The following is a 21072-nucleotide window of genomic DNA, read 5'->3' as shown; positions in this document are numbered from 1 at the left end:
ATGAGGTCAAGAGTTCGAGACTAGCCTGGCCAACATGGTGAAACCTCATCTGTATTAGCCGGGCCTGGTGGTGGCTGCCTGTAATCCCAGCTACTCGGGAGGATGAGGCAGGAGAATCGCTTGAATCCAGGAGGCGGAGGTTGCAGTGAGCCGAGATGGCGCACCTGCACTCCAGCCTGAGCAACAGAGCAAGACTCTGTCTCCAAAAAAATAAATAAATAAAAAACAAGAAAAGATGATGAGCAGAGTGCTGCGAGGGACGATGTTAGCTAGGACGGTCAGTGAGGCCACGGGTAGTTATGGAGGAAGGACACTCCGGGCAGAGGGAACAGTGCAAAGGCCCTGTTGAGGAACAGGTTTAGTGTGGATCAGAAAGGTGGCCCGTGTGGGCCGGGCGCAGCAGCTCACGCCTTTAATCCCAGTACTCTGGGAGGCCAAGGCAGTGGATTGCCTGAGCTCAGGAGTTCGACACCAGCCTGGGCTACGTAGTGAAACCCCATCTCTAACTAAAATACAAAACATTAGCCGGGCTTGGTGACACACGCCTGCAGTCCCAGCTACTCGGGAGGCTGAGGCACGAGAATCGCTTGAATTTGGGAGGCAGATTCTGCAGTGAGCTGAGATTGGGCCACTGCACTCCAGCCTGAGCCACAGAGCAGCAAAACTCTGTCTCCAAAAAAAAAAAAAAAAAAAAAAAAAACAGAAAAGAAAAAAGAAAAAGAAAAGAAAGAAAGCTGGCCCATGTGGCTGTTGGTGCATGATAAATTTGAAGCCGTCCCTATAAACTTTGTGTGTGTGTGTGACAGGGTCTTGCTTTGTCACCCAATGTGGAGTGCAGTGGCATGATTGTAGCTCACTGCAGCCTCAACCTCTTGGGCTGAAGTGATCCTCCTGCCTCAGCCTCCTGAGTAGCTGGGACAACAGGTGCACGACACCACACCCCGCTAATTTATTTTCTTTTTTTGTAGAGATTTGGGGGGGGTCTCACAGTTGCCCAGGCTGGTCTTGAACTCCTGGGCTCAAGCAATCCTCCTTCCTTGGCCTCCCAAAGTGCTGAGATTACAGGCATGAGCCACTGTGCTGGGCCATCCTATAAACTTTATAAAATTACTCAGAGGCCAGGTGCGGTGGCTCATGCCTGTAATCCCAGCACTTTGGGAGGCCAAGGTGGGTGGATCACTTGAGGTCAGGAGTTCAAGACCAGCCTGTCCAACATGGTGAAACCCCATCTCTACTAAAAATGCAAAATTAGCTGTGTGTGGTGGTGGGTGCCTGTAGTCCCAGCTACTAGGGAGGATGAGGCAGGAGAATCGCTTGAACCCGGGAGGCAGTGGTTGCAGTGAGCTGAGATTGGGCCATTGCACTCCAGCCTGGGCAACAAGAGCGAAACTCTGTCTCAAAATAATAATAATAATAAATAAATAAAATAAATCAGGGAAGAAGGGGGGAGAAACAAAAATACACCAAGCTTGTGGCAAATTCAGCGTTCATCGCTGGGTCCGCTTGCTGTCAGATTCACTTCCTCATAGCTGTTTGGTGCCTATTGTCCTAATCATGTAGAATCTAGATTGTAGCTCCTTTTAGCTACCCTACAGATAACAGCTTGACCATCACCAAATGTTTTCTCTCTGAGATATTCCTTCAGGGTCTGGTCACCAATGAAACAACTGATGCTAGCTGATGCAAAGGACCTCATGAGGAACTGACTCACGAAAGAATGCCGTTTCCACACTCCCCTCACCTCAACCCATCAACGACCCCAGGTATCCAGCCCCTCACCCCCCATGATCCCCTTAAAAGCCCCAGTCCAGGGCCACGCGCCGTGGCTCATGCCTGTAATCCCAGCACTTTGGGATGCCAAGGTGGGTGGATCATCTGAGGTCAGGAGTTCGAGACCATCCTGGCCAACATGGCGAAACCCCCATCTCTTAAAAATACAAAAATCAGCGAGGCTTGGTGGTGGCTCGCGCCTGTAATCCCGGCTATTCGGATGGCTGAGGCAGGAGAATCGCTTGAGTCTGGGAGGCAGAGGTTGCAGTGAGCCAAGATCGAGCTTCTGCACTCCAGGCTGAGTGACATAGCGCCTCGTGAGTGGCGGGCATGATAACAAACTCCAGAGGGTCGCAGGCAGGTTCGAGTTGTCATTGCCGGGATTGTTCTGTTGTGCCAGGAAGCTCTCTGAGACTGGGACCCGGCCACTGCCTGGTCCGCTGGTGCGATGGCATTTCTCCGAAGCATGTGGGGCATGTTGAGCGCCCTGGGAAGGTCCGGGCGGAGCTGCGTACCAGCTGTGGAAGTCGACTGCGCTTCCCCTTCAGTTTTGTGTATTTATGGAAATGGTTTTCATCTGCCTTGGCAAGTTATCCAAAGAAATGTGTAACTTCTTACCTTCGATTTTCTGAAGAACAACTACCCATATTTAAAGCTCAGAACCCAGATGCAAAAAATACAGAACTAATTAGAAGAATCACCGGGCATTGGAGGGAACTTCCCAACTCAGAGAAAAAAATATATGAAGATGCTTATAGGGTTGACTGGCAGGCGTACAAAGAAGAGATAAGCAGAATTCAAGAACAGCTAACTCCAAGTCAGATTATGTCTTTGGAAACAGAAATCATGCATGAACAGTTAAAAAGGAAAGCCTTAGTAAAAAAGAGAGAGAGTTAAAACTGCTTGGAAAACCAAAATGACCTTGTTCAGCTTATACCTTTTATGTAGCTGAAAGCCTCCGAGAAGCTAAGGATGGTTCACCACAGGCAAAGCTGAAGACTGTAAATGAAAACGGGAAAAATCTGTCTGGTTCTCAAAAGAAAGTATATATTCAACTTGCTAAAGATTGTAAAATTCATTATTATAATGAAACGAAGTCTGGGGAAGAGCAGATGATTGAAGTTGGATGAAAGGATCTTCTACGTTGCAAAATAAAGCAACCACCAAAAGATGGTACTGAGACGTGTTAGAGTTCATAGTGGATAGGCACCAAAAACCAGTTAGGTCTCAACACCTGAAGCTGTTGTAAAATTAGAAAGGATAACATCGGTAAACCTTTTATATTCAATTTCTTTTTCTTCAGCTCATGGACTTCTGCCAGTGTAATACTTGCTTTGGAAAACCCAGATAAAGGTTTATGCAAAATTTTGTGTTTAGGAACCACTGAGGATCAGAGTAATCCATGCAAATGTGAATCATTTTACCTTTGATAAAGGTAAATCAGACTATCAGGTTTTTTAATACAGGATGATGACTATGGAAAGAGTATTCTTGTTTCCTTATATTATGGAAGCGGGAGTTTCCTTTTCAAAATTGTTACGAATTGTGGAAGACACAGTGTTCTCTGATATAATTGTGCATTTTTCAAAAAACCGCCAGAACTCATCTAGGTAAATTCCAGTTCCTAGGTATAATTAATATTATATTCAGAGTTGATGGTTGTACGTGTAAGTGATGGCTGGTTTTGGTTGCAACTTTTTATAAAAGGGACTGAGAAATTTATAAACCTTTTTCTCACTGTCTTTTTTTTCTAAAGTAAAAACTAATAAATTATGTACCAGATCTATGCATATTATTTTATGTTACATAGAATAAAAATTTTAATCTTTAATTTTACATCTCCTAATTATATATTTTAAGATGAAACATTTGTTTTACAGCTTTCCCCTCCACCTTTTTTTTTTTTTTTTTTTGAGACAGAGTCTTGCCCTGTTGCCTAGGCCGGAGTGTAGTGGTCTGATATGGGCTCACTGCAATCTCTGCCTCTTGGGTTCCAGCCATTCTCCTGCCTCAGCCTCCCAAGTAGCTGGGACTAGGCATGTACCACCACACCTGGCTAATTTTTGTATTTTTTAGTAGAGATGGGGTTTCACCATATTGGCCAGGCTAGTCTCAAATTCCTGACCTTGTGATCCGCCTACCTCGGCCTCCCAAAGTGCTGGGATTACAGGTGTGAGCCGCCATGCCTGGCACTTTTCCCTTTTTTCAAGTAAGGAAATATATTTTTTTCTGAATTATTTTCTCTCATGTGAGTATATTGATCCAGAAAGAAAACTTGCATTGTATATATTTTAAAATGAGAAATCTAAAAGAAGAAAAGTATCCAAAGTCTCTGGAATTTGAAACACTTTGCATAACGTATAAAAGCCTGTATAAGAGACAGCCAACTATGGCCTGTGGACCAAATCCAGCCTGCTGCCTGCTTTCTACAGCCTGTGAGCTAGGAATTGTGTTTATAATTTTAAATGCTTTTTAAAAAGACTTTTATGATACATGAAAATTAACATGAATATTTAGTGTTCATAAATAAAGTTTATTGGAACACAACCAAAAAAAAAAAAAAAAAAAAAAAAAAAAAAAACGCCAAAACACTCCAGTTCAGAAGTCTTTGGGGAGATGGATTCGAGGGTCCCATTTCCCAGTTTGTTTCCCAGCGATCCTGAAACTCTTTCTCTGCTGCAAACCCTGCTGCCTCAGCGCGTTGGTCTGTGACTGCGTAACAGGCACACAAACCTGTGGACCCATGTGCAGCTCCTCCCTCCTGAGTGTGACCTCAGGTGAGCCCTGCGTCCTTGAGGAGCCTCCATTTCCTCATCTGTGAAATGGGGGTCACACCTCCTGCCCTGCAGAGTTGCTATGACAGCGATGACATGTGGAGCACCAGCATGGTCTGCCAGTGTGTGGGGCCAGGATAGAACTCTTCCCCATTGCTGCTCCCTTGGTGTTTGGGTTCCCGGTCCAGGGCACCTTTCTACTCCCCCAGCCAGGACCAAGCCCGCTCCTAAGTGTGTGCTTTCAAGTGGACAGGAGGCCCAGGGCAGGGAGGGCAGCCCATGCTTACTTTTTTTGTTGTTGTTGTTTGAGACGGATTCTCGCGCTGTCGCCCAGGCTGGAGTGCAGTGGCCAGATCTCAGCTCACTGCAAGCTCCGCCTCCCGGGTTTACGCCATTCTCCTGCCTCAGCCTCCCAAGTAGCTGGGACTACAGGTGCCCGCCACCTCGCCCGGCTAGTTTTTTTTTTTTGTATTTTTTAGTAGAGACGGGGTTTCACCATGTTAGCCAGGATGGTCTGGATCTCCTGACCTCGTGATCCGCCCGTCTTGGCCTCCCAAAGTGCTGGGATTACAGGCTTGAGCCATCGCGCCCGGACAACTTTAAGCATTTCTGACCTCCGGAGACAAGGATACCAGGACCTCCACTGGGGGCCACCATGGCAAATTTTCCCGCTGTTGGGACACCCCACATAGCCCCCGGGATCTGGCTTTGGGAAGGAAGATGATGCCCGGATTGTGAAGGCCTTTGGATCTCATGCCCAGTGTCATGGGGTAAATTGTGTCTTCCCCCAATTCATATGCCAAAGTTCTCACCCCCGGGACCTCAGAGTATGGCTGTATTTGGAGACAGAATCTTTTTATTTTTATTTTATATTATTTTATTTATTGGAAACAGGGTCTCACCCTGTCACCCAGGCTGGAGTGCAATGGTACCCTCAGGATTCACTGCAGCCTCCACCTCCTGGGCTCAAGCAATCCTCCTCCCTCAGCCTCTGAAGTAGCTGGGACCACAGACATGCACCACTATACCTGGCTAATTTTTAAAAATTATTTTGTAGAGATGAGGTCTTACTATGGTACCCAGGCTGGTCTTGAACTCCTGGCCTCAAGCAATCCTCCTGCCTCAGTCTCCCAAAGTGCTGGGATTACAGGCATGAGCCACTGTGTCTAGACAGAGACAGGGTCTTTAAAGAGATAATGGAGGGAAAATGAGGTCACTAGGGTGGGCTCTGATCCAGTCTGACTGGAATCCTTCTAAGAAGAGGAGATTAGGACACAGATGCTCACAGAAAGACAATCACCTGAGGACATGGGGAGGACATGGGGAGAAGATGCTGTCTGGAAGCTGAGAAGGAGGCCTCAGGGGGAACCAACCCCACCCACACCTTGATCTTGGACTTCCAGCTTCCAGGATTGTGGGAAATAAACGTCTGTTGTTTCAGCCGCCTGGTCTGTGAGAGTTTGTTACGGCGGCCCAAGCAAACTGACCCACCGAGGAATTTCACTTTTGATCTTATGGGTGGTGGGGTCAGTAGGGGCTTTGAAGCCTTGGTCTGACACGGGCCTGGGCGCTCCTTGGCTGCAGGGCAGAGGGGGCACTCCATGGGGAGAGGCCCAGGCTGGGAGACCGCTGTGTAGGTGTGTGTCTGTGTAGGGGGTGTGTGTGTGTATGTAGGGGTGTGTGTATGTAGGGGTGTGTGTGCCTGTGTAGGTGTGTGTGTATGTAGGGGTATGTGTATGTAGGGGTGTGTATGAGTGTGTGTCTGTGTAGGTGTGTATGTAGGGGTGTATGTGTAGGTGTGTGTGTATGTAGTGTCTCTGTGTATGTAGGGTGGGTATATAAGTGTATGTGTGTATGTAGGTGTGTGTAGGTAGGGGTGTGTGTATGTAGGGTGTGTGTAGGTGTATGTGTGTGTACGTGTGAGTGTAGTGTATGTAGGGTGTGTGTAGGTGTGTGTGTAGGTGTGTTTTTGTAGGTGCGTGTATGTAGGGTGTGTGTAGGTGTATGTGTGTATGTAGGTGTGTATATGTAGGTGTGTGTCTGTATGTAGAGTGTGTGTGTAGGTGTATGTGTGTATGTAGGGGTATGTAGGGGTGTATGTGTGTATGTAGGGTGTGTCTGTAGGGGTATATGTGTATGTAGGGGTGTGTATGTAGGGGTGTGTGTATGTAGGGTGTGTGTGTAGGTGTATATGTGTGGGTATGTGTAGGGGATGTGTGTATGTAGGGTGTGTGTAGGTGTGTGTGTAGGTGTGTGTATGTAGGGTGTGCATAGGTGTATGTGTGTATGTAGGTGTGTATATGTAGGGTGTGTGTATGTGTGTGTCTGTATGTAGGGGTGTATGTAGGGTGTTTGTGTAGGTCTGTGTGTATAGGTGTGTGTAGTGGGTGTGTGTATGTAGGGTGTGTGTAGGTGTGTGTATAGGTGTATGTGTGGGTAGGTGTGTGTGTAGTGGGTGTATGTAGGGTGTGTGTAGGTGTGTGTAGGTGTATGTGTGTATGTAGGTGTGTATATGTAGGGTGTGTGTGTGTGTGTATGTAGGGGTGTATGTAGGGTGTGTGTGTAGGTCTGTGTGTGTAGGTGTGTGTAGTGGGTGTGTGTATGTAGGGTGTGTGTAGGTGTGTGTATAGGTGTATGTGTATGTATAGGTGTGTGTGTAGTGGGTGTATGTAGGGTGTGTGTAGGTGTGTGTGTAGGTGTATGTGTGTGTAGGTGTGTTTTTGTAAGTATGTGGGGTGTATGTAGGGGTGTGTGTGTATGTAGGAGTATATGTGTATGTAGGGTGTGTGTAGGTGTGTGTGTATGTGTGTGTAGGGGTGTATGTACATGTAGGTGTGTGTTTAGCAGTGTATGTATATGTAGGTGTGTGTGTTTAGGGGTATATGTACATGTAGAGGTGTGTGTTTAGGGGTGTATGTACATGTAGATGTGTGTGTGTAGGGGTGCATGTACATGTAGAGGTGTGTGTGTAGGGGTGTATGTACATGTAGAGGTGTGTGTGTAGGGGTGTATGTACATGTAGGTGTGTGTGTGTAGGGGTGTATGTACATGTAGGGGTGTGTGTGTGTAGGGGCGTATGTACATGTAGGGGTGTGTGTGTAGGGGCGTATGTACATGTAGGGGTGTGTGTGTAGGGGTGTATGTACATGTCAGGGTGTGTGTGTAGGGGTGTATGTACATGTAGGGGTGTGTGTGTGTAGGGGTGTAGGTACATGTAGGTATGTGTGTAGGGGTGTATGTACATGTAGGTGTGTGTGTGTAGGGGTGTATGTACATGTTGGGGTGTTTGTGTGTAGGGGCGTATGTACATGTAGGTATGTGTGTAGGGATGTATGTACGTGTAGGTGTGTGTGTAGTGGTGTATGTACATGCGGGTGTGTGTGTAGGGGTGTATGTACATGTAGGTGTGTGTGTAGGGGTGTATGTACATGTGGGTGTGTGTGTAGGAGTGTATGTACATGTAGAGGTGTGTGTGTAGGGGTGTATGTACATGTAGGGGTGTGTGTTTAGGGGTGTATGTACATGTAGGTATGTGTGTAGGGGTGTATGTACATGTAGGTGTGTGTAGGGGTGTATGTACATGTAGGGGTGTGTGTAGGGGTGTATGTACATGTAGGGGTGTATGTACATGTAGGGGTGTGTGTGTTTAGGGGTGTATGTATGTACATGTAGGTGTGTGTGTGTAGGGGTGTATGTACATGTAGGGGTGTGTGTGTCTAGGGATGTATGTACATGTAGGTATGTGTGTAGGGGTGTATGTACATGTAGGGGTGTGTGTGTAGGGGTGTATATACATGTAGGGGTGTGTGTGTGTAGGGGTGTATGTACATGTAGGGCTGTTTGTGTGTAGGGGTGTATGTACATGTAGGGGTGTGTGTGTAGGGGTGTATGTACATGTAGGTGTGTGTGTGTAGGGGTATATGTACATGTAAGAATGTGTGTGTGTAGGGGTGTATGTACATGTAGGTGTGTGTGTAGGGGTATGTACATGTTGGGGTGTTTTTGTGTAGGGGTGTATGTATACATCGGGGTGTGTGTGTGTAGTGGTGTATGTACATGTAGGTATGTGTGTAGGGATGTATGTACGTGTAGGTGTGTGTGTAGTGGTGTATGTACCTGTAGGTGTGTGTGTAGGGATGTGTGTGTGTGTGTGAGAGTGCGGGTGGAGGAGGGTACTCCAGCCCCAAGTGGCATGATAAGAACACGGGGAGGGAGGAGGACAGTTGGAAGCGTCTGAGCGGCAGCGGAGCCGGGTGTGGAAGCCGGTACCACGTTAGCAGAACCGAGTTACTGAAGGGCCCACCTGGGTGGCGCCGGGAGTGTGAACAGTTTCCGCTTCCCCCGGAAGCTGGAGTCGTGCAGAAGCCGTCACCCGCCCGAGCAGGGCCCTGGGCCTCCTGGTCACTCTCTGTGGCAGGGTCTGGCTCCGGGTAAAACGTCCTCATCCAATGCCTGCAGCTGCTCTCGCCCAGGTCTGGGCCGTGGAGTGAGGGGTGGGCCTGACCGGCCCCTCTGCTCCCGTCAGCGCCCCACGCGAGCCCCTCCTGTGCCGGGAAAGGGAGACGAGCCGGTGAGAGAGGTGACTGCATCCGGCCCTCCCTGACCACCTGCCGGGTCCCCACGGTGGCGGCTGCTTTGCTGCTCACCCCTCCCAGGGACCCCAAGTCCCCATCGCTCTCGGGGTCCCCCTCTCATCTGAACCGCGTCGGAGGAGGGACGCATCTCACGGGGAGCACCCTCCAGGCCTGTGAGCCTGGACTTGCTCTCCCGTCCCCGCCCGGGCCACAGGGCCCAGGAGGCCGCCATGAAGCCAGCAGGTGAACTGCACCCTGGCGCCTCCGGCGGCGGGGCGGCCACAGGCAGCGAAGAGCCCGGAAAACCAGGTCCGAAGCAGACACGCCGGTGCTAGAAAGGGGTGGGTGGAGGCAATTCAGGCCCTTCTGTCTGCTTATAAACCAGCAGTTCACCGCGCACCGCTCCGGAGGCTGGAAGCACAAGACCCAGGCCCCGGCAGGCTCCGTGTCTGCCAAAGGCTTCCTGGGTCATAGACGGCACCTTCCCGCCGTGGCCTCTTGTGGGAAAGGGGTGAGGGAGCCCTTTGGGGCTGCTTTTATTTATTTTTATTTTTTGAGATGGAGTTTTGCTCTTGTTGCCCAGGCTGGAGTACAGTGAGGTGATCTCGGCTCACTGCAACCTCTGTCTCCCAGGTTCAAGGGATTCTCCTGTCTCAGCTTCCCGGTAGCTGGGATTACAGGCATGCACCACCACGCCCAGCTAATTTTTGTATTTTTAGTAGAGATGGGGTTTCACCATGTTGGGCAGGCTGGTCTCAAACTCCTGACCTCGGTGATCCACTCGCCTTGGCCTCCCAAAGTACTGGGGTCCCAGGCATGAGCCACCGTGCCCAGCTGTGAAATTTGTGTTTTAAAATTTCGTATAAATGGTATTTTGCTGTCCGTGACATTCAGCAACTTGCTCTTCTCATCCCACAGTACCCTTCTGAGGTTAATCCGCATTGATAGACGCAGGTGTGGTTCATCTGGAATCTGTTCGTGTGAACTGCGCCGCGGCGTCCCCCACCAGGCACCACAGGTGATTCATTCATTTCCCTGAAAAGATGCGTGGATGCTGTTTCTAGCTTCCCGATATCCCCGGTGATGCTGCACCTGCCCCAGGACACACACTAGGGTGGAACTGCCAGGCATGGAGCAGCTGTGGTCTCAACTGCAGGAGAAACAGCCGGCAGCCTCCAAAGGGACACGCTGCTTGGTGCTCCTGCCAGGGGGAGAGGCGCTGAGGCTCTCAGTCCTCACCAACACCCCCTTGTGCCACACTCAGGCCCGGGGGTGGTGTGGGGGCCGCATCTCAGGGAGGTCTCCGTCCACGTTGCCCCCATTGTGACTGCAGCCGGTGCCTCTTTTTTTTAATTTTTTTTGAGACGGAGTCTCACTCTGTTGCCCAGGCTGGAGTGCAGTGGCCGGATCTCAGCTCACTGCAAGCTCTGCCTCCCGGGTTTATGCCATTCTCCTGCCTCAGCCTCCTGAGTAGCTGGGACTACAGGCGCCCGCCACCTCGCCCGGCTAGTTTTTTGTATTTTTTAGTAGAGACGGGGTTTCACCGTGTTAGCCAGGATGGTCTCGATCTCCCGACCTCGTGATCCGCCCGTCTCGGCCTCCCAAAGTGCTGGGATTACAGGCTTGAGCCACCGCGCCCGGCCACGGGCGCCTCTTGATAGCAACCACCGGCCTCCTCTTCTAGGATCGCCAAAGGGTTTCCACGTCGCTGGCCCCGACGGGGCTGTTCATCTCCCCTTGGTTTGCGGGACTCCCGGTGGATCTCAGGTATGACCCGTTTGTTGGTGATATGGTTGCAGATATCCTCTCTGTGTCTGTGCTTGTCTCGCTGCGTTGTTTATGACGTGCTTTTGTCAAGCAGATATTTCTAATTTTGCTGTATCTGGACTTGGCGATCTTTCTATTTGTGATTTGTGCTTTTGGTGTTTATGTACAAACTCTTTCCCAGTCCAGAGAGCATAAAAAAGTTTGCTTTGTGCACTGAGGTCTCTAATCCATCTCACAGGAGTTTGTGGCGGGTTGGGGCAGAGGCTCCGCCTGGCATTATTCCATCCGGTGAGCCCATTTCCCCAGATTGACTGCATAGCCCGCGCCCCGCGGGGTCCCACGTTGGCCTCGCTGAGAGGTGGTGCCGCCAGATCTCTGTCTGCCCAAAGCTTCCGCGTGATGAATGGGGCGATTTGAGTTTCTGGAAGCCAAGGGGAGGAGTCCAGGAATGCAGGTCTAGAGAGACCCGAAGAGGGCCTGGGGTGACAGGTGGCTGCCCCACGCATAGGTGGCCAGATCCTGGGGAAGGCATGGTAAGTGGGGAACTCCTGGGGGGCGCAGTGGGAATAATACAACAAACCAAGACTCGAGACCAGCCTGGGCAGCACGGTGAGACCTGTCTCTACTAAAAATATAAGCATTAGCCGAGTGTGGTGACGCAAGCGTGTCATCCCAGCACTTTGGGAGGTCAGGGTGGGGGAGGGAGGTCACCTGAGGTCAGCCTGGGCAACATGACAAAACTCCGTCTTTACTAAAAATACAAAAATTAGCCGGGCATGGTGGCGGGCGCCTGTCATACCAGCACCTGGGGAGGCTGAGATGGACGGATCACTTGAGGTCAGGAATTCGAGACCAGCCTGGCCAACACGGTGGAACCCAATCTCTACTAAAAATACAAAAATTAACAGGGCACAATGACTCATGCCTGTAATGCCAGCACTGTGGGAGGCCGAGGCGGGCAGATCACCTGAGCTCAGGAGTTCAAGACCAGCCTAGCCAACATGACGAGACCTGGTCTCTACTAAAAATACAAAATTAGCTGGGTGTAGTGGTGGGCACCTGTAATCTCAGCTGCTCGGGAGACTGAGGCATGAGAATCACTTGAACCCAGGAGGCGGAGGTTGCAGTGAGCCGAGATCACACCACTGCACTCCAGCCTGGGTGACAGAGCAAGATTCTGTATCAAAAAACAAAAACAAATGAAGAAAGGAGACGTTCCAAAGGGAAGCGCAGCATTCAGGTTCTGTTTTCGGGGTTCTGTGATGATACAAGCCTCCTTCATTCCCGCAAAATCTTCCTGTAAGTCTACTGCGTACACAAAGGCCTTGTTTGAGGGTGGGTCTTCAAGGCGGGCGAGCACAGGGCCTCACGTTGGGGCGCCCAGCTCCCTGACAGCCCAGCCTGTCCGATCCGTGAGACCCTCTGCTCTCAGGTACCCCCCAGGAAGTGAGGTGTGTGAAGTAAGGTGGGGAAGGTGGGGTGGAGGCAGTGGGCTTGTGCCGTCAAAGTCTGCCCAGGCTCACCATCTACCTGCTATGCCATTGAGGGTCACAGACAGGCCCAGGCTCGCTCAAGGCCAAATGGCAAGTTAGAAGAGTGAGAAGCAGGGCTGGTGAGACGACTCACACCTATAATCTCACTGCTTTGGGGGCCCAAGGCAAGAGGATCCCGTGATCCCAGGAGGTTGATCGCAGGATCCTGTGATCCCTGGGTAACATGGCAAGACTCCCTCTCTGTAAAATTTGTTTAAAAAATAGGCTGGGGGTCAGCAGCAGTGGCTCACACCTGTAATCCCAGCACTTTGGGAGGCTGAAGCAGGAGGATCACTTGTGGTCAGGAGTTGGAGACCAGCGTGGCCACCATGGTGAAACCCTGTCTCTACTAAAAATACAAAAGTTGGCCTGGCACGGTGGCTCACACTTGTAATCCCAGCACTTTGGGAGGCCGAGGCAGGCGGATCATGAGGTCAGGAGATGGAGACCATCCTGGCTAACATGGTGAAACCCCGTCTCTACGAAAAATACCAAAAAAAAAACCTAGCCGGGTGTGGTGGCGGGCGCCTGTAGTCCCAGCTTCTTAGGAGGTTGAGGCAGGAGAATGGCGTGAACCCAGGAGGCGGTAGAGCTTGCAGTGAGCGAGATCGCGCCACTGCACTCCAGCCTGGGCGACAGAGCGAGACTCCGTCTCAAAAAAAAAAAAGAAAAAACAAAAATTAGCCAAGTGTGGTGGTGCACACCTGTAATCCCATCTACTCAGGAGGCTGAGGCAGGAGAATCACTTGAACCCGGGAGGCAGATGTTGCAGTAAGCCGAGATCATGCCACTGCACTCCAGTCTGGGTGACAGAGCCAGACCCTGTCTCAAAAAAAAAATAAAAAATAAAAAAAAAAATAAGCTGGGCATGGTGGCACACACCTATAATCCTAGTTACTCGGGAGAATGAGGCAGGAAAATTGCTTGAACCTGGGGGGCAAAGTTTGCAGTGAGCTAAGATCGCGCCGCTGCACTCCAGCCTGGGCGACAGAACCAGACTCCGTCTCAAAAAATAAAAAATAAAATAAAAAAATTAGCTGGGCATGGTGGCATGCACCTATATAGTTCCAGCTACTCAGGAGGCTGAGACGGGAGGATCACTTGAGCCCAGGAGGTTGAGGTTGTAGTAAGCTATGATCACGTCACTGCATTCCAGCTTGGGTGACAGAGAAAAATACTCTCTCGAAAAAAAAAAAAAAAAAAAAAAAAAAAAAAAAAGGAGAAAAAGAAGCAAAGAAGAGCAAGGGCCTCCATGCTCCCAGAGGCAGCCCTGCCTGTGCAGGACAGCAGCCACAGCTAAGGGCGTGGATGCCTGGAGATGCCCAGTGATGCTGCCCTGGCGTCTCCTCCTCTGCCCGGCCCTCCTCCTCACTCAGCCCCCAGGCTCTGGGTCCTCATACCACGGGGACGTGGGGTCCAGTGCGGGTGCTCAGGTAGGAGTTAGAGGCTTGGGCCCCCGGGAAATAAACGGAAGCACTGGTGCCCTCGTCAGGAAAGCAGGGGTAGCCGGGCGTCCGGGTGGGCCAAGGGGTGTATTCACTGGGGGCCCGGGTGGGCTGGGAGGTATATTCATTTTCGAGCAGGGCTGTAACAGGTGCCACAGAGCAGGGGGTTCAACAACAGGCAATTATTTCTCACCGTGCTGGAGGCTGGAGTCCAAGATGAAGGTGTCCTCAGGGCAGGCTCCTCTTGAAGCCTCCCTCCTGGGCTTGCAGGCGCCATCTCCCCGTTGTCCTCATGGGGGCGCCCTCTGTGTCCTGATCCCCTCTTCTTAGAAGGATACCTGCTGGGATTGGATTAGGGCCCACCCCTATGACCTCATCTCATCTCAATCACCTCTTTTTGTTTGTTTTTGGTTTTTGAGACAGTGTCTCGCTCTGTCGCCCAGGCTGGAGTCCAGTGGCGTGATCTCAGCTCACTGCAGCCTCCACCTCCCGGGTTCAAGCGATTCTCCTGCCTCAGCCTCCCAAGTAGCTGGGATTACAGGCATCCACCACCACGCCTGGCTAATTTTTTGTAGTTTTAGTAGAGACGGGGGTTCACCATGTTGGTCAGGCTGGTCTCAAACTCCTGACCTCATGATCTGCCTTCCTCGGTCTCCCAAAGTGCTGAGATTCCAGGTGTGAGCCACCGCTCTCGGCCTTAATTGCCTCTTTAACCGCCCTATCTCAAAACACAGTCTCATTCTGAGGTTCTGGGATCAAGGCTTCAGTGTATGAAGCTGGGGGGACACAATGGAGCCCGTAAAAGGGGGCACAGGGAGGGAGGAATGTGAGGGGCAGTGGGACCTGGAGCCAGTGGGCCCAGCCCTTTCCACCTGCACGGGGCCTGCGGGAGGTCACATGAATGGGGGTGTGGGTGTCACTGAAGACGGGTGTGTGCAAGGTGTGGCAACATGTGGGACACGGGACTGCCAGGACAGGGACACTTCGGGGGCCTTTTAAGGATCAGGGACCACACCCTGCCATCGGCAGGAAGCCCCAGGGACATGTGGCAATGAGAACCTGCACCCCCGCCCTCTACACGTTAGGAGCGCAGACCTAGCACTGCAGGGAGAAGGGAGGGGAGCTGAGACAGACGGAGGCCGTTTCCATCACCCTGGAGAGGCAGAGGCAGAGGCAGCCTGCAGCTCAGTTGCAGAGAATCAGGAATCGCACCTTCCCCGGCACCCCTCAGTTCGGAGCCTAAGCCAGCCCTGAAACGTGCCTGTGTCTTGTTGCTTCTCTTGGGGTCCACACATCTCCCCAGAGTCTGGGGCAAAGTCACCAAGAAAGACCAGTCCCCTCCAAGCCAGAAACAGGAATGCCTGAAGCCACAGTAGTTAGAGTTCCCTTATCCAGGGACACTAGCCAGCTCAGAGCTAGGGGCCACATCTGTGGGAAGAGGAGGGGTTCGGGGAAGAGGAGGGATCCCTGACAGGCCAGCTCCCTGCTGCTCTCTCCCCCATGCCTTATCACTGGATCTGAAGCCTGAAAGCTGTGGGCTGGGAGGTGGCATCAGCTTGAAGGCTCAGCCGTGGGCACAGAGGGGGAAACAGCAGCCGCCATGTCCAGCCTTTGGGTTCCTTCTCCTCCAGCTCCCTCCGGGGCCCTGGAGTCAGCCTTCCCGCGGCGGGATTAGGTGTGGGAGATGGGACCAGTGGCCTGTCTGAGGCCAGCTGAGCCCCCGGGCATGAGGCATCTGCTTTGGACCGTGAGAAGGTTCCACACAGGTGTGTGGGGAGGGAGAGGCGGTGGATAGGAAGGCGCCACTGATCCGGGGTGAGCATGGCAGGGCGCCCACCTTCTCACACCTCCCCCGTCCCTCCATTTGGGACTTCACTTGAACATTACCTTCTCTGTCTTAAATTTGTATTTATTTTCATTACTTTTTAAAGTAAAAAGCAATTTGGTTTTCTGAGACAAGGTCTCGCTGTGTCACTCAGTATGGAAGTACAGTGGCACGATTGTGGCACACTGCAGCCTCAACCTCCTGGGCTCACATGATCCTCCTGCCTCAGCCTTCCAAGTAGCTGAGTAGATGCTTGGCTGGCTAATTTTTAAATCTTTTGTACAGACGTGGTCTTGCTGGGCCTGGTGGCTCACACCTATAATCCTAGCACTTTGGGAGGCGGAGGCAGGCAGATCACTTGAGGCCAGGAGTTCAAGACCAGCCTGGCCAATACAGTGAAACCCCATCTCTACTAAAAATACAAAAATTAGCCTGGCATGGTGACAGGTGCCTGTAATCCCAGCTGCTCAGGAGGATGAGGCAGGGAGAATTGCTTGAACCCAGCAGGCAGAGGTTGCAGTGAGCTGAGATCTCACCACTGCACTCCAGCCTGGCCAATAGAGCGAGACTCCATCTCAAAACCAAATCAAACCAAACCAAAACAAAACAAAAGAAAGAGAGACGTAGTCTTAGGCTGGTCTCAAACTGCTGGGCTCAAGCAATCTTCCTACCTTGGCCTCCTAAACTGCTGGGATTACAGGCAAGGGCCACCGGCACCTGACCCATTTTTTTGTTGTTGTTGTTGTAAAATTCACATAATGTAAAATTTGTTGTTTTAGTCACTCTAAACTGACAATACAGGGGAATCAAGTTCACTCACAATGTTGCACGACTACCACCCCCAGTTCTCCCTGGTTCTCAAGCATCTTCCCCACTCCCAAAGAAACCCCGTTAAACAGTCACTCCTAAGGCCCCGGCAACCACCAATCAACTTTTGGCCTCTATGAATTTGCTTCTTCCAGACATGACATATTAGTGGAACCCTATAGTATGTGCTTTCTTTGTGTCAGGCTTCTTCCTCTTACATCCTAATGTCTTCAGACTTCACCCATGTTACAGTGTGTATCAATACTTTATTCCTTTTTCATGGCTGCATAATATTCCATGGTATGGAGAGACCACATTTTGTTTATCCATTTATCCATTAATGGACATTTGGGTGGTTTCCACTTTTTGATGAGTGCGAATAATGCTGCTATGAACATTTGTGTACAAGTTTTTGTTTGACACCTACTTTCAGTTCTTTGAGGTCCATATGCAGGAGCACAATTGTTGGGTCGTATTGTAATTTTCTGCTGAGGAACTGCAAAACCATTTCCCACAGCAGCTGCACCATGTTGCATTGGCACCAGCTTGTGTGAGGATTCTACTTTCTTCACACCCTCACCAACATCTGTTGCTTTCCTTTTTAAAAAAAAATTATGAGAAACCCGATGAGCGTGGCTTGGTCTTTCCCTGTGGTTTTGATTTACATTTCCCTAATGATTAGCGATGAGCAGCTTCTCATGGGCTTGTTGGCCATTTGTATGTCTTCTTTGAGGAAATGTCTTTTGAGATACTTTGCTCGTTGTTTTTTTTTTTTTTTTTTTGGGACAGAGTCTCGCTCTGTCACCTAGGCTGGAGTGCAGTGGTGCGATCTCGGCTCACTGCAACCTCCGCCTGCCGGGTTCAAGTGATTCTCCTGCCTCAACTTTTTGAGTAGCTGGGACTACAGGTGCTCACCACCATGCCTGGATAATTTTTGTATTTTTAGTAGAGATGGGGTTTCACTATATTGGCCAGACTGGTCTCAAACTCCTGACCTTGTGATCTGCCTTCCTGGGCCTCCCAACGTACTGGGATTACAGGCGTGAGCCACCACACCTGGCCTCTTTGCTCATTTTTAAGTTGAGCGGTTTGTCTTTTTGTTCTTGAGTTAGAAAAGTTCTTTATATTATACTATACTATATAGTTCTTTATACAATATTTTGGAGAGTAGACCTCTTATCAGATATATGATCTATATGATTTGCAAATATTTTCTTTTATAAATGTTTGTGTGCGGCAGAGGTCCAGCTTCATTCTTTCAAATGTGGCTATCCAGCTGTCCCGGCACCATTTGTTGAAAAGACAATTCTTTCACCATTGAATGGCCTTGGCATCCTTGTCAAAAATCAGTTGTTCATAGATGTATGAATTTACTTATGGATTCTTACTCATCAATATGTCTTTCTTTCTTTTTTTTTTTTTTTTTTTTTTGAGATGGAGTCTTGCTGTATTGCCCAGGCTGGAGTGCAGTGGTGTGATCTTGGTTCACTGCAATCTCCGCCTCCCAGGTTCAAGTGATTCTCCTGCCTCATCCTCCCAAGTAGTGGGGACTAGAGGCACCCACCACCACACCCGGTTACTTTTTGTATTTTTACTTTACTTTAATTTTTTTTTTTTTTTTTTGAGATGGAGTCTAGATCTGTTACCCAGGCTGGTGTGCAGTGGTGCAATCTTGGATCACTGCAACCTCTGCCTCCTGGGTCCAAGCGATTCTCCTGCCTCAGCCTCCCCAGTAGCTGGGACTACAGGCATGCGCCACCACACCCAGCTAATTTTTGTATTTTTAGTAGAGATGAGATTTCACCATGTTGGTCAGGCTGGCCTCAATCTCCTGACCGCAGGTGATCTGCCTGCCTCGGTCTCCCAAAGTGCTGGGATTACAGGCATGAGCCACCGCACCCAACCTCATATGTCTTTCCTTGCACTCACTAATCTATACGTCTGTCCTTATGTCAGCACCACGCTGTTTGATTACTGTAGCCTTGTAATAAGGTTTGAAATTGGAAAGTGGGTTGAGTCCTCTACATTTGTTCTTTTTCAAGTTTTGCACATCCTTGGTTAAATTTATTCTTAAGCTTTTAAATTCTTTCTGATACTATTGGGAAAGAATGGTGTTTTTCCTTTTCAGATTGTTCATTGCAAGCCTATGCCAATGCGGCTGATGACTGTGTGTCGATCCTGTAGCCTGAAGCTTTGCTGAGTTGGTTCATTCTGTGATGTTGTCTATGTCAATAGTCAATAGTTTATTCCTTTTTATTGCATCGAGTGGATACCCCGTAATGTGTTGATCCATTTGCCTATTAATTAACATTTGGGACTGGGCATGGTGGCATGTGCCTGTAGTCTCAGCTACTCGGGAGGCTGAGGCATGGGGAGGGGTTGGACCCAGGAGGTCAAGGCTGCAGTGAGCCATGATCTCGCCACTGCATTCCAGCTTGAGTGACAGAATGAGACCCTGAGTCAAAAAAAAAAGTAAATAAACACATAGAAGGATATTTGGGTCGTTTCTGGCTCAGGCTCTTATAAATAAAGCTGCTGTGAAGATTATTATACAAGTCTTTGTATGGATATATACTTTTATTTCTCCTGGGTAAATACCTAGGAGTGGAATGGCTGGGTTATATGGAAGGTATATATTTAACTCCCACTTTTTTTTTTTTTTGAGGTGGAGCCTCGCTCTGTCGCCCAGGCTGGAGTGCAGTGGCCGGATCTCAGCTCACTGCAAGCTCCACCTCCCGGGTTTATGCCATTCTCCTGCCTCAGCCTCCCGAGTAGCTGGGACCACAGGCGCCCACCACCATGCCCGACTAGTTTTTTATATTTTTTAGTAGAGACGGGGTTTCATTCACCGTGTTAGCCAGGATGGTCTCAATCTCCTGACCTTGTGATCCGCCCATCTCGGCCTCCCAAAGTGCTGGTATTACAGGCTTGAGCCACTGCACCCAGCCCACCTTTTAAGAAACTTCCAAACTAGGCTGGGCACGGTGGGTAATGCCTGTAATCCCAGCACTTTGGGAGGCTGAGGTGGGCGGATCACTTGAGGCCAGGAGTTTGAGACCAGCCTGGCCAACATGGTGAAATCCCATCTCTACTAAAAATACAAAGATTAGCCAGGCGTGGTGGTTCACACCTGTAATCTCAGCTACTAGGTAGGCTGAGACGAGAATCGCTTGAACCCAGGAGGTGGAGCTTGCAGTGAGCCGAGATCATACCACTGCTCTCCAGCCTAGGTGACAGAGCCAGACTCTGTCTCAAAAAAAAGAAACTTTCGAACTATTTTCCAAAGTGGTTGTACAACTTTGTATTTCCATCAGCAGCGTCTAAGAGTTCTGGTTCCTCCAGTCTTTACCAACACTTGATATGGTCAGTCTTTTTAACTTTAGCCTTCTAATAGGTGTTCAGAGGTATCTTGTGGGTTTAGTTTGAATTTTTCTAATGACTAATGACATTGTATGTCTTTTCAGGTGCTAACTTGCCATTTTTGTGTCTTTTTGGTGAAGTATCTGTTCAAATCTTTCGCCCATTTTAAAATTCAGTTGTTTGTTTCAGATCTATGGTTTGCAAATATTTTCTCACAGCCTGTGGGCTGTCCTTTCATTCTCCTTACAGTGAGTTTTAAAGAGCAGAAGGGGCCAGGCGCGGTGGCTCACGCCTGTAATCCCAGCGCTTTGGGAGGCTGAGGTGGGCAGATCACTTGAGGTCAGGAGTTTGAGACCAGCTTGGCCAACATAGTGAAACCCCATCTCTACCAAAAATACAAAAAAATTAGCTGGGTGTGGTGGCAGGCACCTGTAGTCCCAGCTACTCGGGAGGCTAAGGTGGGAGAATCGCTTGAACCCAGGAGGTGAAGGTTGCAGTGAGTGGAGATTTTGCCACTGCCCCTAGCCTCGGCGATAGAGTGAGACTCCATCTCAAATAATAATAATAATAATAAAATAAAATAAAGAGTAGAAGGTCTTTAATTTTGATGATGTCCAGTTTTTAAAGTTTTATTTGGATCACACTTTTGATGCCATGTCTAAAAAAATCTTTACCTGTAAGCAAAGAGCACGAAGATGTTCTCCTATGTTTTCTTATGGAAGTTTTATAATTCTAGGTTTCACATTTAGGCCTATGATCCATTTTGAGTTTACTTTTGTATGTAGTGTGAACTAGGGATCAAAACTCCTTTTTTGCATGTACGGATATCCAAATGTTCCAACCCATTTGATGGGAAGGCCCTGTTTTCTCCACTAAGTTGCCTTTGCATCTGTGTCAAAATTAGCTGTCCATATATATGGGCATCATTTTCAGACTCTTATTCTGTTGTATTGATCTGTTTGTCTATATTTATAGCAATGCCACACTGTTTTGATCACAATGGTTTTGTCATATGTCTTGAAATCAAGGAGTGTCAGTGCTCCAATGTCACTCTTTCTCTTCAATGTTGTTTTGGGTCTTCTAGGTCCTTTGCATTCCATATGAATTTTATACTTGGCTTGTCAATTTCTGGAAAACAAATAAGAAAAGAAAAACCGGTGGGGACGATGGCTCATGTCTGTAATCTCAGCACTTTGGAGGGCTGAGGCAGTTGGATCA

At 49.5% G+C, this 21072-nt stretch overlaps 1 pseudogene; it reads left to right on the top strand.

The window, feature by feature from the left end:
* Positions 1–747: 747 nt before the first annotated feature.
* On the top strand, positions 748–3237 carry LOC103246876 (transcription factor A, mitochondrial pseudogene; annotated as a pseudogene).
* Positions 3238–21072: the final 17835 nt, after the last annotated feature.

The sequence above is a fragment of the Chlorocebus sabaeus genome, chromosome 28 (assembly GCF_047675955.1).
Source record: "Chlorocebus sabaeus isolate Y175 chromosome 28, mChlSab1.0.hap1, whole genome shotgun sequence".
Taxonomy (NCBI): Eukaryota; Metazoa; Chordata; class Mammalia; order Primates; family Cercopithecidae; genus Chlorocebus; species Chlorocebus sabaeus.
The sequence above is the reverse complement of the archived record's forward strand: the minus strand, read 5'-3'. Positions and strand labels throughout refer to the sequence as shown.